This window comes from Protopterus annectens, chromosome 7.part0 (genome assembly GCF_019279795.1).
Source record: "Protopterus annectens isolate FY-2018-M chromosome 7.part0, PAN1.0, whole genome shotgun sequence".
Classification (NCBI taxonomy): domain Eukaryota; kingdom Metazoa; phylum Chordata; order Ceratodontiformes; family Protopteridae; genus Protopterus; species Protopterus annectens.
Window position 1 is genome coordinate 1,136,252,506 of NC_056739.1, and position 17,881 is coordinate 1,136,270,386.

At 38.0% G+C, this 17,881-nt stretch overlaps 1 protein-coding gene across 1 annotated transcript in view; it reads left to right on the forward strand.

The window, feature by feature from the left end:
* FRMD5 (FERM domain containing 5) overlaps positions 1 to 17,881 on the forward strand; it is a 1,150,824-nt gene that overhangs the window by 1,127,850 nt on the left and 5,093 nt on the right. The window lies entirely within an intron of this gene.

Sequence of the window (17,881 nt, forward strand, 5' to 3'; positions counted from 1 at the left end):
CCTGTCATCTGGATCTTCTGTTGTTGCAGGTCCATATGTAACAAGTCTATTTGTTTTGTAGTTTTTCTATGAAAGTGTCTATTTTAGTATCCATTTTATCCATCTTAGCAGTAAGTTGCTGGACTATAATTATCAGAGACTGAAGTTCTTTCTTGATGCTGGAGTCTTGAGAATTTGTCTTACTGGAACTCATTTCAGACTGATAAACTGACAGGAAAATTTCCAAAGTAATTTCTGACAGGAATATTATTAAGATTTCCTTTCTTTTTTAGATATAGTTCAAGAACTATATAAAACAAACATATTTAGAAAGAAAATTACTTCAAGAATTAATTTTTTAAGTAATTAATTCCTGTCAATGTAATGAAATTGGTGGAGCTGAAGAAATCTGCTGCTATCCTGTGTTCATCCTTGGCCACGCCCCCCAGGTAATCCCTTTCTGAGTGTTTTGCTGTAGCTTATTAATTTAGAGTGCACCTCACCATTAGAAGCAGCAACAGTTTTTTTTTTTTTTGCATCTTCAAGGTACCTGATATATCTTTCTTTATGTTTTCTCAAGAACTGTACGCAGCATTTAAGATGTAGTCCAACCAGACGTCTGTAGAATGAAAGGATTATTTTTTTGCTTTTGGAATCTGCCCATAATGGTATAACTCCTGAATCTATACCAGTGCCTTTTCTTTACTAGAGTTATTTACTACTTTACTACTACAGTTGCAATTTCATATCAGTTTTCCTTGCAGAGACTGGTATGTGGAACTGTTCATAATTCCCTCCACCTTGACTAAAGCCCCAGTTCCAGCTGAAGAAAAGCAGCCCCAAAGCATTATACTGCCACCACCATCTTCACCGTGGGGATGTTGTTCTTTTGGTGATGCGAAGTGGTGTTTTTGCGCCAAACATATCTTCTCGAATGTGCCCAAAATGTTCAACCCTGGCCTCACTAGACCACACACTTTCCCACATGCTTTTGGGAGACTTGATGTCTTGTTTTGCAAATTTTAGCATGGCCTGGATATTTTTCTGTGTAAGAAAAGGCTTCTGTCTTCCAACCCTACCTACCCTATAGTCCAGACATATGGAGAATATTGGAGATAGTTGTCACATGTAGTACACAACCAGTACTTTCCAGAAATTCCTGCAGGTCTTTCAGTGTTGCTGTAGGTCTCTTGGCAGCCTCCCTGACCCTGACCAGTGATCGTGTTGTCTTTTCTTAAATTTTGGAGGGACGTGCAGTTCTTTGCAGCATCACCATTGTCCAATATTTTCTCCACTGTTTGAGTGTCTTCACTGTGTTCCATGGTGTATCCAATGCTCAGTAAGATATAAGTGCTGTACTACTTTGACTGGTTGTACATACTAGGAAATGTTACACACATTTCATTTGGGGAAGTGCTTAATTTTGGTGATTGTGCATACCTCAACATTCTACTGAAGGGGTTGCTTGGGTGAAGTGTTCATGCTGGTGGTTGCACATACTAGGAAGTGTTACTGAAGGGTTGTTTGGGGGAAACATTTTATTAAGGTGCATTTATACCTGGACATAGTAATGAGGATGTTGCTTGGGGAAATAATTCATTGCATATCAGGGTAGTGCTTGTGGATACATGGTATGACTGCTGAAGTGACCGTTGGCAAAATAGTTTATTGTGCCATTTTGGTGCTTGTGCATACACAATGCAAACAACTGAATGGGTTACGGGGGAAATATAGAAATTAAGTCTGAAAATTTCATATGGTTACATTACTTAGAATACAGCACAGAAATGTAATTATAGTGTAATATACTAGCTTATATCATCAGATACACCATTGAGTAAATAGTATAATGTAAAATAAGCAGACAAGAAATCATGTCTGCTTGTATTATTCTATTTGTGATTAGTAGTTGCATGAGATAAAGGTTATCACCCTCACTAACACTCTTCAAGAGAAACCTTAACGGGTGAAATTTACCCCAGGGATCACTGCAGTGGCTCTGCTGGACAGTGGCACGGGGAACTAATGGTTCTGCTGGACAGAGGCACAGGGAACTAATCTAAGGGGGTGGCGAAAGCCGACACATTCAGGCTAGGCTTATAAATGCCCTTGGGCAAATAGCCTAGTACTTACCTATGAGCTTGTTGACTTTTCCCTGCATTGTCAGTCATGTGTGGAATTTTGGTGGGAGGAAGGGCTCAGTAATATGTAAGTGTTATACTATTTTACTGAATTACTCAGGTGTTCTCCTTACTGATAATGAGTCTGTGTTACACAACAGCTGCCCAAGGTAATATAATGAATGCCTAGTCAACAGGTTATGTGCAGCAATTATCACCTTTATCTGAGCCTGCATAAATTTGGAGTACTGAAACAAAGGTCATTATCACATTAGCAATAAGTGCAGTTACAATATAGCAGTGAGTCATTATCACTTGTCTGGTAAAAGTCTCAGCTGCTGTAATTGTTATTCACATAAGCAGAAGCAATTATCACTTTGATGAATGCACAATGTATATTTTGTTTTTTCTGTGCTTGTAGTCAAGCCACCCCCTCATTCTTCATCAACTACCTGTCCTCCAAAACCGCTGAGGTTTGTTTTCCTATGTATGTATGTATGTATGTGTGTGTGTGTGTGTGCGTGTGTATATATATATATATATATATATATATATATATAATGTGTGTGTGTCTGTGCATATATGTGTATATCGATATATATGTATGTACACAATGTATTTGCACATATATACATATACACATGAATATCAGTATGACAGTGGCCTCTCTTGTGAGATAGGGTGATGCATCTGTAGTTCATTTAGAGGGGATTTACATGTGCCCTTTCTGTGCCCCCTTGTCAGTTACCAGCCAAGCCCTTATGCATCAAGGCCAGGAAGGTGCCTCCTCAGAGATTTTTGCCAACTGCTCTTGTGTATAATAGTTTTTTTTTAGATACAAACCGAAGGATTCAGAAAAAATGATCATCACTGGTGCTATTTGGCAATGTGGGACTACCTAGTAGAGCATCATGACTGCACACATCTTCATGAGCCCTCCACACACACACACACACACACACACACACACACACACACACACACACACACACACATTTTAGGTTTAAATAGAGTGCGGAACTCTGTTTTTATCATTCTGATTAAGTGTTTTATGAAAATTAAAACTTTTTATGCTAGTTCAGTTATTGTCTTTTCTGTAGCACTGGTATATAGCGAGTGGCTAACTGTTTTGTTTATCAAATGGCAGTCACTGTTTGCATTGTAAAATTTGAAAGCAGGGTTAGCATAGCAGCATAATTGCCTTTGGTGCAGAAGGCTGTGGGTTTTACTCCCACACCATGTAGATGAAGTGCTGATATTGCAGTGCCATTTTGACTGTGGATTATTTGGTGCATTTTAAGAAAGTATAGGGGGTTCTACACTCCTGTGTGTCCTCCTTTGTATAAGATTCCTAGTAACTTGTTGGATTGTCAGTTGTTCCCTATTGCAATATTATCAGCTTACCATTTTTAATGTAACATAGACAATTTATTCTTCAAAGACAGCAGGCACTGAATTTGTATATGAAACATTGAAATGTAAAGTTTTCTTAGTTACAGAGCTCTTTAAGGTAGAATTATCTGGATGACTTTTACTTCTGAAAATGTGCTTTTTAAGTAGTATTGCTGTATTATAATGATGGAAGTATGAGTGGCATTTTATGGTCAACATTTTCTGAAATGGGTAGCTTTATCATTATTTCATACATTTTATTTCGTTGCTTTCTAGAAAAATGTTCATGACTACAAATTTAAAATACCATTCTAACAAATTGTGATGTATTATATAAGGAATATAATTTATCATGAGGGTGAATCAAATAATACATACATGTGTGCATGGTCCTATAAATGTGTGCAAGGAGCTTACGGTTTGAAAACGGCTCAAAGGTTAACTTAATCCTCCACTGTCAGATGCATTTTCTTTTAATGTGGGTTTTCATGCCGTTTCAATGAGCGTGAGTTTCAAGGGCAGAGAAGTTTACTGCTCATGCTGAGTCTGTTTTCATTGTGAGACTGTATTTAGCAAATGGCTATCAGTGCTTGTGCTATTTTATTTCAATATCTGTAATAATTGTAGAAGTAAATAAGAAAATTGGTTCCCTGTGTCTTTATTTAAAATATCTATGATTCTTTCCGTACGTTTACGTACAAGACCAGTCAGACATGGTCTATGGTTATCCATGTCAATAGAAGGCCAAACCTTGTGCTAAGGATTAAGTACTGCAGTCCACCATTCACTAATCATGAAGCCAATTAGTTAGCTAATGTTGAACAGTGATTTTAGAGTGCCTGATACCTCATGTTTCATGCTATCCAAGAGGTATCCCAGGATATTCTCAGGGTCTATTGGGGTAGTATTCTTTGACTTGGAGAGTGCATTGAAGACTTGCTTGCTAGTGATAGCCAGAAGATTTATGGTCAAGGGTGTCTTCTTCAGATTCACAGAATGTAAGCAAGGTAGTAAGGATGTAAATTTCAACTGCTTTACTTTTTGCTTGATTGACTCTCATGGATACACATCTTCATTAATTGTCATAGGCAGTATGACTTAGCCCAGCTAAAATGTATTTTCTGTTGGGAATGTAAGGTTTACCAAAAAGCTATAGGAGTGATCATGCATTGCCAGGTGACCCATGCTGGTGAAAGGGAGGTAGTTGTGGCTCATAGCTTGGGTGTTACGTAAGGAGAGCACAATATGTTGTACCTACAGACCACAACACTGCGGAGCATGTGATGCCTAGACCCTGACAGTCATTTAATCAACAGCATTACTGGAGGTGTAATGAGCCACTACAGGGGTTATGGGCTGCAAGGGGAAGAAGAGTAATCTTGGGGGGGGGTCAAACTGATCTGCCCTAGTGTAAATGGAAAGGTATTTTGTTTTTTGACTTACGGAAGATGTACCTTTGGAATGAAAATGTTCATGCATCATGTAATTACTACCGTGGCATATACTTCTGTTCAGAGATCAGCAATATAAAGGGGCGCGTGGCTTGGTCAGCAGTGTTAATGTGGATGTGGCTTGTTGAGGGGGCAGCAGCAGTCTGGGAGCTGAGTACAAATTTGAAAATCCTGGCTACACCCCTGCTGTAGAGCATATCTCCATCTGTCCAGGGTCTCCTCAAACACCTGTTCCCTAATCTCACTGCAGATCACAATGTCATCTACAAACATCATAGTCTACAGGGACTATTTATTTGCTTTATTTGGGAAAACTGTGAAGACTGTGCATAAAGTATGTATTTCTGTCCAGATAGTACTTACTGCAGTATTAAGTTTTCCTTGCATAAATATGTACAAAAGCAAACATCAACTAGTTTTATGTATTTATTTTTTGTTGTTGTCCAGGTTAGCATGAGAAACTTGTTAATCACTGGTGATGTTGAAACACATCAAACATTTTTTAATCCCATATCTGACAGTTTTTTTTTTTCTTTTGTTCAGTAACATCATTGATAGAGCTGCAATATACATACTACAAAGGTAGCACTAGCCCATCATCGGATGCTTTAGGTTGTCTGTTATTGAATAAGTAGGGTATGTGACAGCACACAGTGAGGACATTAGAAAATTTTTCAAACAGAATAGTAAGAAAGCAAGGTACGAGCAACATGAAGTAACAGAACTAGCTGGGTCTGTTGATGAACGTATAGAGAAAGGTGCTGTCTCTGCTATGTTGGGGGAACAGTGAGAGACTCCACAAAGTGTATGTGCAGAAACTGATATTGGTTGTTACATTCGATCAGACAGAATTGATGACTTCATGAAACTCAGGTTACTGACACAACCATACATCCCTCCAGAGAATTACAACTTCAAAGCTGATGCATCAGACAAGAAGCGAGCATTCCAATATAGTTGGCTGTCCCAGTATGCACCGTGGTTTGCATATTCTCCTCTCTTGAAAGGCCCACTCTGCTTAACTTGTGTATTATTTCCTCAGTCAGTTCACTGTGGGTTGCAAGGCAGCTTCATCACTAGTGTGTGCACAAAATATAATGCCTTCAATGAGTCTGCAAGAAATCACATGCAATCATCATGGCACAAAGGTTCTACTGAAGATGCTGCCAATTTTTCTTGTACACGACAAAAGCCAGAAACAGCTGTTATTCCACAGCTAGATGCAGCAGTAGCAAAACAAATTGCAGAGAACCGAAAGAAATTGGAACCAATTTTATCTACCATTATTTACTGTGCAACCCATGACATTCCTCTTCGTGGAAAAGAAGGTTCTGGTGGAAATTTCTGTGACTTATTAGATTTTCGTATTGAAGCTGGGGACACAATATTAAAACAGCACAGTGAAACAGCTGCAGGAAATGCTCAGTACACATCCTATAGGGTGCAAAATGAGTTGTTGGCAGAATGCGAACACGTACTTCGAAATGAGATTGTTTGTGCAGCGCGTAGGGCAATTGGATTTAGTGTATTGGCAGATGAAACTGCACATATCTCGGGCATTGAGCAGTTGTCATTGGGCATTTGGTTTGTTGATGGTGATTGTATTAGAGAAGAGTTTATGGGTTTTGTTCCCATTGTTGCGAGAGATGCACAGTCTGTATCAAATGTCATTGTCAGTGAATGCATAAAGTACGGTCTAGACTTGGAAAAATTACTTGGACAAGGCTATGATGGCTGCTCCATAATGGCAAGCATCCAGAATGGTGTTCAGGCAAAGATTCGTGAAAAGTATCCAGAAGCAGCCTTTATCCACTGTGCGTCTCACAGACTAAATCTTGTAGTCAATGATCTGAATGATGTTCCTGAAATAAGTAGTGCTGTTGGTGTTATCAAGAAGATTATTAATTTTTTTCGTGACAGCCCAAAACGACGAGCATTGGTACCAAATATACCTCTTCTGTGTGAGACACAATGGACTGAGAAATATAAATCCATTCGTGTGTTTAGTCAAAACTTTGAGAAAATATTTGACTGCCTCGCTGATCTTCAGAAGATCACTGCTGGTGAAACCAGACAAAATGCACATATATTACTCAGTGCTTGCTCTTCATGCACATTTCTTATTTCTCTCTTCATTATTGCAAATTACTCATCAGTTCTTGAGCCCATTGCCCAGATGTTGCAGTCTGTTCAACTTGATATAATAAAGGCTCAACAGCACATCAACAGACTCATTGAAATATTCAAGGAGCACCGTAACCATGCTGAAGAGCACTTTAGGAATGACATTCTCAGTAAGGCAAGATCAATAGCAGATAAACTTGGTATCGAGTTAGTGTTGCCAAGGATTTGCAGTCGACAAACGCACCGAGCAAACACAGTAGCCGGGGATTTTGAGAGTTATTACAGAACGAGTATTTATATTCCCTATCTTGACTCATTAGTTTCTTCACTGATGTCTCGCTTTTCCAGCAGTAACACTGCTCAGTTCAACTTATTTTATCTGTATCCTAAAATGATGCAAAACCTAGAATGTGAAGAATTCCGAAAATTAATTGCAGTCAGTAACGAACTGTATCATATCAACAATTTGGAATTAGAGATGATGAACTGGTTCGACTATTGGCATACGAAGGTTCCAGATATAGGCAAAACAGTGGATTTTGCTGACTTGTTGCAACACTGTGATTTCTTTCCTGCTGTTAAGCAAGCAGTTCTGATTGTGTTGACCTTACCAGCCACTACCTGCACCATTGAACGATCGTTCAGCACTCTGAGATGGGTCAAGACCTGGTTAAGGTGCACAATGACTGATGATAGACTTTCAGCACTGTGCATGATTAGTGCTCATCGTGAACGTGTCATTCGTGAAAAGAAACAGTTCATCAGTAAAGTTATTGACGCTTTTGGCACCTACAGCAGACACAATTTATATTTGCGCCACAGGAGTCATAGGCCTAAACTGACCATGTAGTTCATTCAGTGTTTTTTTTTTTTTGCTTTTTAATTGCAGTTACCCACAAAATGTATGATTTCTAAACAAATGAGTTTGATACTACAGTTCCATTGGTCTTATTTCATACTGGAAATCCACAGACGATGAGGTGATTTCAAGCAGCACAAGCAAAGGATACTGCAGTACCCATGGTTAATGAAAATGCTGAAAATTAAACATGGAACCACACGTACAGAGCAGCAGCAGCATAAAGACAGTAAATAAAAAGTTAGTGAAATCTTTTTAAGGCTGTTAGCGCAGGGAGATTTTTAGTGAAAATTGACAAATCCTTGTTCTGATGCACTATCTTAGAGCCAGATCCACACAATACAGGTAGAAGCAGATCAAACCATGATATCCACTTAAGCAGCAAAAGTTAAGTGGAGTGATAAGAGGAAGGAGTTTAGTACGGCCAAGAGGGGTGACTCCCTGGACTTCTGAAGTATTACAGACTGCAATAAAAGGATTTGTAATTATTAAAAGTTTATGATGGTTCACCAAGAAGTTTACCTGGGCCCTTTTTGTTGTCACAAAGGTCAAAGGCATATACAAAAATATGTTTGAAAATGAAAAGAATAGCACAATAACAAGCCTAGTTCACATAGGTACTTGCTAGTCTGTTGAGTCGTAAGGATCTTTCGAAATCTATAACAGCATTCCCCTTGTATATCTCACATTTTATTAACCCTGAGGCAAGCTGAATATTAACATGATGTTCCTGTGTAAGAGGGACAAGGCTACTAAAATCAGGAATGAAATTAGGGTTATCCATCCAGATTATGGTTAAGTACAGTAAGAGGTCTACTTTGCTTTACGTGGAGAGGAAGATCATTCCAAAGAAGAGGGAGTCTAGTTGATAAACATCTGTCCTTCCCACATTTATGTTGCAGTACAGATTGACACCTGTTGAGCAAGTGTTTATGCCCTTATTGCAATTATGAATGTGGAGGAGTTTTGACAGGACTATGAGGTTATGCACGTGTAGCACAAATCTGTCCTCAGTAGCCTTTGAGACCAAGAAGAGTGGCAAGGCTTGGAGGTGGTCCACATAGTTTTTGGATTTATGCACTTATGGATGTTGACATTTAAAATATGCCTTTAGGTGGTAAAATTATATCCAGAATCTGGAACAAATGCACAAAGCAAGGAGGATGGCCTCCCTGTTGTAGAAGTAGCAGACCACAAAAATCACAAAAACTGATAGGCCAAAGAAGAGCCGTAAAGACGATACAGTGAACTATTGAGGATAAGAAGGAAATGATGTATTGTTACTATTATGTAAACATCCCAGAATTTCCAGACACAAGGTATATAAAAAGATTGAGAGACATTACAGGAATGAAACTGTCAGAAGCTTCAAATAAAAATGTGTCTTAATTACAACAGATGCATGAAAAACTGTATGTATAGACCAAAAAACTTTGATCCGTTTGAAAAAAGGAGCATCCGAGGAGGTATGAATATATAAATAACAAAACCTAGAACTTTTTGTAAAGTGTAAAAAAAGAAATATAGACATGGGGAAAAAGATTTGATATGGTGCAATATTCATGCAAAGGGGAAAGCCAAATTAATCAGTATAAAGAAGGCAGCCCCAAAGATATTCAACGAGAAATACAGGCAAAGGCATCCAGATATGCAACATTTCACAATAAAAGTCACAGAGGGAATGTAGAAAACAAGATTAATAAAGTAGAATTAAAAAATCAAAATAGAAGTATAAGTTATGGAGTACCTGGAAAGTGAAGGATTTGGTGTAGGTGTAACATACAACACAGGTTACATCACAGCATGATGTAATAAGTTCTCAAAGTAAGGAGAAACAGGAAGATCAGGAGACATCTGAAGAAGAAATATGGACATGGGAAAGAAAAGAGATTTAATATGGTGAAATTTCTATGCAAAGGAGAAAGCAAAACTAATTAATCAATACAAAAAGAACAGCAGCAATGATATTTGAAGACACATACAGGCAAAGGAATCTGGAGATAGAAAACTTGACAATACGGAAAATACAAAGACAAATAGAAAAAGTAGAAAAGGAAACAGTAACGGAAAAGTTATACTAGTAGAAACTGAGGTTATGGAGTACCTGCAAAGTGAATGATTCAGTGTAGAAAATCTAATTCAGAAAGCATCACAAATCACAACATGATAAATCGATGGATATCCAATTAAGTGGGAACCAATGGAACGGGAAGCAATTGGTCACACATGCCAATGCCATATGAATATATTTAGGAATTTTCACAGGAAACCCGTATAAATGTTCACTTGAAGCTGGGCAGCAACAGAAGAAACAGGAAACTGTAACTGTGGAAAGTGTGCAGTCAATGTTGAGGAGTGATACTGATAGGCCAATGAGTTCCCATATGTCAGAGCAATGGATGACATGGGATGAAACAGTGTGCCACAGGAAGATGCTATAGAACTTTGTATAGAACGCTCACTGCAAATGGAAAACAAAAAAAATGTGTCCTCAGTTTAGAAGAAAATGAGCTAAGAGTTGCTTGATTTGGTAGAGAGAGACATTATTAAGATAAATTATGAAAACAGACTTCAGAAGGTCAGTAAAACCCAGAAAGTTTGTTTGATAAAACAAGTGAAACAAGTAATTAGGACTGTCCATAGAGATTCATGCAAAATAACAGAAGTAAACAGGCTATATTACTATGCAGCTAATTTGATAACTGATAATGTTTTTGAGCCATAAGAACACAGGGTAGTGAGAGAAAGAAAGGTGAGAAAGTCAATGCCATCATGGAAACAAGTATCTATAAAGCAGTTGAGACAGGGGTGTCACCGTGTCACTGACTACAGAAGAGGGAACAGATTTACAAAAATACTTACAAAGATAGATGTGATAAAGGTAGTGCGCAGTATTAGAACAGCTTAGGATGTATCATGTACTATCGCAAATAAAGTAAAAATCTCAGCATAGGAAGAATAAATTAGAAGATACACAGATAAATATAGGGAAAAGTACAAAATAAGCAATTTATTGATGACCCAACAATTTTTTAGAGAATTTGGAAATGAGGTAAAAGGAACTGACAAAAAGATACATTTTGGAGAAGTACTTACAAAGATCATGCGCAACATAACAAAGATGCTAAATGGATAGAAGTAAAAAAATAACAAGTTTAAAGGGACAAGATATGAAATGGGATGACTTAACAGCCAGAGATTAACACAGTCAAATCCTGTAATTGGAAAACCCCAGGCCCAGATGCAGTACGTAACGTCTGCCTAAAAATATTAACATCTTTGCAGGAAGATTTATCCACAAGTAATAACTATGTATATACGCACCCCGAACAGACACCAACCGAACTAAGAGGAGGAAGAACAATGCTCCTACTTAACAGTGAACTTGCATGCTACCCTAAACCAGTAACTTGCCTTGGTTCCGACGATGTGTAAACTCTGCACTGGAACTGATGCTAACAGAGTTTATAGTCATTTAGAAGAAAACTCAGTTATGGCAGTAGAACAAATGGGCAATACAGAAGGTCAAATGGAACAAAGGATCATTTGTTAAAGTCATACTAGTTTACTGTAAAAGAGGCGAGAATCTAAGTAGGGCATGGACTGACTTCAAAAAATAGAATCTGATAGTATCCCACACATTCAAGGACAAGAGTGCTTAAAAATGTAGCATACACTTTACGCTGATCGACTACATTACAGTGATGATGATGATGATGATGATGATGATGAAACAGTTTGCAATTAAGCTATGATAAAGGACAAATTATTATTCCAGGGATAAAAATTAAATGGAGGAAATTCTGGGGTGACTGTCAGTGACACCACTGCTATTCTTTCTTGCCCTATAATTTGGCTCCTAGAAACAAACGGTGTAAAGACCTCTCATCTTCTCTTTGTCGATTGATGCAAAACTGTATAGCTTATCATAGGAAGACCTGAAAGCACAACGACAAGTTGTCAAAACATTTCCAGATGATAACAGAATGACATGACCATTTGGTCTTGATACATGTGCAAAAGCAACCTTCAAAGCTGGACAATTGCAGCATCAAGAAAACATCAATTTGGGACAAGAATGTGATATGAAAGAACTTGAGCAAGAGGGAGTATATAAGTATTTGACAATATATTAAGGATCAATAAAGCATGAACAAATGCAAATAAAACTTGGTAAGGAGTATTTTGGAAAACTTAAATTAATCCTGAAAACAGCATTGACTTCTAAGAACAAAATTCAAGCTGTAACTCAATTTGTTCTTCCTCTCCCAAATTACAGTTGTGAGATGATTGCCCCCTAAATGTGTTGGATAGATTAAACAGGAAAACAAAAAGGATGCTTCATGCTCTCCAAATGATTTATAAAAAAATCAGTGCATACCAACATTATATATTCCCCCCTCTGAAGGAGGGACGGGCCTCCTTGAAATTGATTACATGTACAGATCTGCAATCCTCAGATGCACACATCTGACCTCACAACACTCAACATACTGAAAGTTTTGAAACATGATTAGAATAACTATTGGTTTTTGTTCACATTTTTGTGAAAGATGCACAGACTATGCATTCATTGACAATGACATTTGATACAAAGTACGGCCTAGACTTGGACAAGTTACTCGGACAAGGCTATGATGGCTGTTTCATAATGGCAAGCATCCAGTGTTCAAGCAAAGATTCGTGAAAAGTATCCAAAAGCAGCCTTTACAAGGTTTAGTCTGAGAAGCACAGCACAGTGGATAGTCAGTGTGATCTGAATGATGGTCCTGAAATATGTAGTGCTGTTGACGTTATCAAGATTAATTTTTTTTTCTGTGACAGTCCAAAATGATGAGCATTGGTACCAAATATACCTCTTCTGTGGAGATATGATGGACCGAGAAATATAAATCCATTCATATGTTTAGTCAGAAGTTTGATAAAATATTTGACTGCCTGGCTGATCTTCAAAAGAGCACTGTCAGTGAAACCAGACAAAATGCACATACAGTATTTTACTCAATGCTTGCTCTTCATGCATATTTCTTATTTCTCATTCCATTATTGCAAATTACTCAACAGTTCTTGAGCCCATTGCCCAGATGTTGCAATCTGTTCAACTTGGTAAAGGTTGAACAACATATCAACAGTCTCATTGAAATAGACCACATTAGGAATGACAATCTCAGTAAGGCAAGAATCAAGATCACTAGCAGATAAAGCCATGAGTAAACCGTTTATATGCACACCCGGAACAGACACCAACCTAGCTAATGAGAAAAAATGCTCCTACTTAAGCCTGAACCTGCAAACGTCCCTGAAAATTATAGGCCAATAACTTGCCTCCTGACACTGTATAAACTGTACACTGGAATTTATGCTGACTGAGTTTATAGTCATTTAGAAGAAAGCTCTGTTATGGCAATAGAACAAAAGGGCAGTTAAACAAAGTCATATGGAATAAAAAAAAATTTATTGTTAAAGTCATAGAGGAGAATTGTAAAACAGGCAAGAATAAGTACAACATGGATTGACTACAAAAACATTTGATAGTATCACACATTCATGTATAAAAGAGCACTTTAAAATGTATAACGTACACTTTACACTGATTGATTACATGACAGTGACCATGAAACAGTGGCAGAGCACTTTGCAATTAAGCCATGATGAAGGACAAATTATTATTTCAGGGAAAAACTTCAATGGGGAATACTCCAGGGTGACTCTGTCATTGCTGCTACTCTGTTTTGTCCTATAATGTGGCTCCTAGAAAGCAACAGCGTGTAAAGACCTCTCATTTTCTCTTTGTCAATGATTTAAAACTGTAGAGCTCAGAGGAGGAACTGAAAGCACAACTGCAAGTCAGACGATATAAGAGTGTCATTTAGTCTTGATAAATGTGCCAAACAAACCTTTAAAGCAAGAAAACTGCAGCACCAAGAAAACATCAGTTTGGTACAAGAATGTGATATAAAACAACTTCAGCAAGAGTACAAATATTTGGGAATGGGAACTGATAAAACGATCAACAATAAAACATGAGCAAATGAAAATCAAAATTACTAAGGAATACTTTAGATGATTTAAATGAATCCTGAAAACAGCATTTACATCTAGGAACACAATCCAAGCTATAAACCAATTTTCTCTTCCTGTCCTAAATTAATTTTGTGTGTTTGACTGACCTCAATGTGTTGCATAGATTATATAGGAAAACAAGGATGCTTCTTACTCTCCAAATGATTTATAAAAAATCAGTGCATACCAAGATTATATATTTTCCACATTCTGAAGAAGGGATATTCCTCCTTTGACACTGATTACATGTACAGATCTGCAGTCATGGGACTCCACACATCTGCTGACCTCACAAATGTAGTGAACGTTTTGAAAAATGAGAATAAATCTAAGATACATGACTTCTCTGCTTTTCATTGCTTAGGCTTGCAGAAGCATATCGGCATCAAGCAGAAATGGAAATCAAACCAGAAGTAGATAAAAATCGGGAACTGAATGTACCAAGAAACAAAAGAATACAAGGTGATGGACCAATTGAGAAGACGAAAAAATGTGGAAAATGCATAAATATAGTTGCAAGTATAGAACACTTCTGGAAGAACCTCATGCTAATCAGGAACAAAAGCAGGAATGGTCAAGGCAAGGTGAATTCGAACTAAGAGAGGAAAGGTCAATATTGGCGGCGCAAGATAGTGGACTATCATGTACACACTGGTTTACAATGTCCATTGCACATGTGGGAGAAACAGACAAATGTAGGTTTTGTAAAACAGAACTGGAAACGGTTGAAGTTGGACACCTCGTTAATGGTTGCAACATACGGTAGAAGGACACTGTATACTGACAAGCATAATAATGTGGCAAGACTGTTGTACTGGGCATTGTGCAAACATTATGGTACTGAAGTGGCTTAAAAACACTGGAAACTTAAGCTGCAATTTAAGCATCATAGAAAATGCTAAAGCCTACATCACATGGGATCATCCTCAATTACTAACAGCTCAAAAGACAGATGCTAGAAAACCAAATATTAGTGGTCCAAGAGAAGAAGACAAAAGTAGCATTGATCATTGAACTCTACACACCCACTGACTACAGTGTGTTATGTACAGAGTGACACAAAGTCAGACTCATACTATATCAGGATTTGCAGGCAGAAATGAGAGCAGTGTGGAAGAAAGATACCCAGGCAGTTCCAGTAGTAGTAGGAGCAATGGGTCTTGTAAAAAAGAATATACATTCGTATTTAGACATGTTACCAATGCATGTAACTCCATACGAATTGCATGAGGACTGAGGAGTCATTACTGGGCACATTCATTGCAGGTACTCTGAAGAGCACTTTGGCAGACATCAATGATTGATGACACAGTACTGATTTTGTGAACTTTAATCATACTTTGATTTAGGAATGCAGTACATTCCTGCCACGATGCTAGAAACCCAAAAGATTTGCTGTATCCACTTTCTAAGGAGGTACTACAAGGTAGGTAGGGAGATTTATGTGTGTCATACCTGTCAAATGTACAGATTTTCAGTGTCCAGATTTCTGCTTTATATTTTTAGTCTGTTCCTCATAAAAATCTTTTTTTTTGGTACAAATCACTGGGATGATGAGCTTACCCTTAAAGTTAATAAATAATGACATGCATTTCAGTTTCAGACTTCATATCATTCAGAAAATGCATTCTCACACAAATCCTTTTATTCTAGCAACTTTCTCAATGTGTTCCCAGTTTTGGGCCTTGCACATTACTTGTGCTATGAGATGAGATTGACAAGGTAGGGGTGTGTATCAGAGGAAGGTAGTATACCCCATGGGCCGTGCCTCCGCTATCCAGGTTTTTGCAGAACGTCCAGACTTTTGCCTCATATTCCACCTGAAAAGGATTGCAGTTGCTAATTAGTGACATACATTTTCAGTTTTATGTGTCATATCCTTTAGAAAAATGCTTACTAACACAAATCCTGTTGTGTTATTCTAGCAACTTAACTTTATAAGTTCATCAGAGCAATATTTTTAATCTGTCCCTGTTTATTTTAGGCTTTGTCCAGATTTCTTTTACTAACAGGTTAAGTGTGTGTGTGTGTGTGTGTGTGTGTGTGTGTGTGTGTGTGTGTGTGTGTGTGTGTGTGTGTGTGTGTGTGTGTGTGTGTGTCTGAAATGACCTACTTAGAGTTAGCAGGTGGAATTTAATTTCAAGGAATTGAGAGCTTCAAGGGAAGAGAAGTTTACTGCTGCTCATCATGCTAGGTTTGTAAAAATATGCAACTCTTTTGTTTAGCAAATGGTATCATTGTAGTATAGAATTTTAAAGCAGTGTTAGTAGCACAGCAGGTAGCATACTTGCATCTTGATACAGAGGGCTGTAGCTTCTACTCCCACAGCGTGTAAATGTGTATTTTAAGGGGATGGGGTGCTGCAGTCCTGTCCTTAGTATGTCTCTTTGGTGCCTAGTAACTATGAACCTCGTTTTCAGCTTGTCACGTATTCCCTGTTGCAATATACCAGCTTACCATTTCTTTTAACGTAACATAGGCAATTTATTCTTCTAGGGCAATGAGCACTACATTTGTAGATGAAACACTGAAATGTATGTTTTATAGCAACAATCTCTTCATTAGTTTCAGATCTTTGTAATGTGGAATTCAGATGACTTCTGCAGACTGCAGAGATTGTGCATATGGAGTAATATTGGTGGATTATAATGATAGAAGTTTGAGTGGCCTTTTATGTTTGAAAGGTTGTGAACTAGGCAGTTTGTCATTACTGGTTCATATGTTTTGAATTGTTTCACTGCTTACTGGAAAATGTTCAAAACTGTAAATTTAAAATACACTCTAACAGGTGGTGCAGGTGCTGTACAAGGGATATAATTCAATTATAGGTTCATAGGTAGGTACTAGGCTATTGGCCCTAGGGCCTATATAAGCCTAGCCAAAGGTACCCTGACTTTCGCCACCCAAGAAAATTATTTCCTGTGCCACTGTCAAGCAGAGCCACAGAAGTGATCCCCAGGGTGAATTTCCTATCTCCCATCAGGAACATGAATCACCATACTTTTGCATGGGCCTAAAAATGTGTGCATTTGATATGCTTTGAAAACAGCCCAAAGGTAAACTTAACCTGCCACTGCCCAGATGCATTCTCTTTGAATGTGGGTTTCAATGCTGTTTCAATCAATGTGAGTTTCAAAAGCAGAGAAGTTTTAATGCTAAGTCTGTTTTCATTGCAAGACTGTTGCTTTGTTTAGTAAATGTGAAATGCGTGCCGCAGTGTTTCTGCTATAAAATTTGAAATAAAAGTTGTGAATTAAATCCAGATATATGTAATCATTGTAGAAGTAAAGCATAAGACAGTATGCATACTGATAGATTTGAACAGTGTCTGTGGTAAATGGGGAGAAATAGCCAAGTAATGGGAAACTGGAATGGCTGTGTGTGTATGTGAGGGACTGTGGGGGGGCGGGGCTGCGTGGGATAGGGGGAGGAGCAGTGGGTAGGGGTGGGGCTATGTGGGCAGGGCTGCACGGGCGGGGCTCTGGGTTTTGCACCCCACTGCAAAAAATCCTGCGGGCTCCCTTGCCAGTGACTACAGTTTCCTGCTTACAGAGAGACACAAAGTCATAAAATATCAGGCAGAAATGAGAGCAATGTGGAAGAAAGATAGGCAGACAATTCCAATAGTAGTAGGAGCAATATGTCTTATAAAGAAGAGTCTACAATCATATTTAGATATGTTACCAATACATGTAACCCTGTACGAATTGCAGAAGGAGTAATTACTGGACACATTACGGGTGATGCGAAGAGCACTTCTGGCTAACATCAAAGATTGAAACAATACTAATTTCATGAACTTTAATCGTCCATTCCCGTCATGGTATTAGAAACCCAAAAGACTCAGAGAAATTAAAAAAGGGAGAGTAAGTATTTTGGAATTACGGCAAACT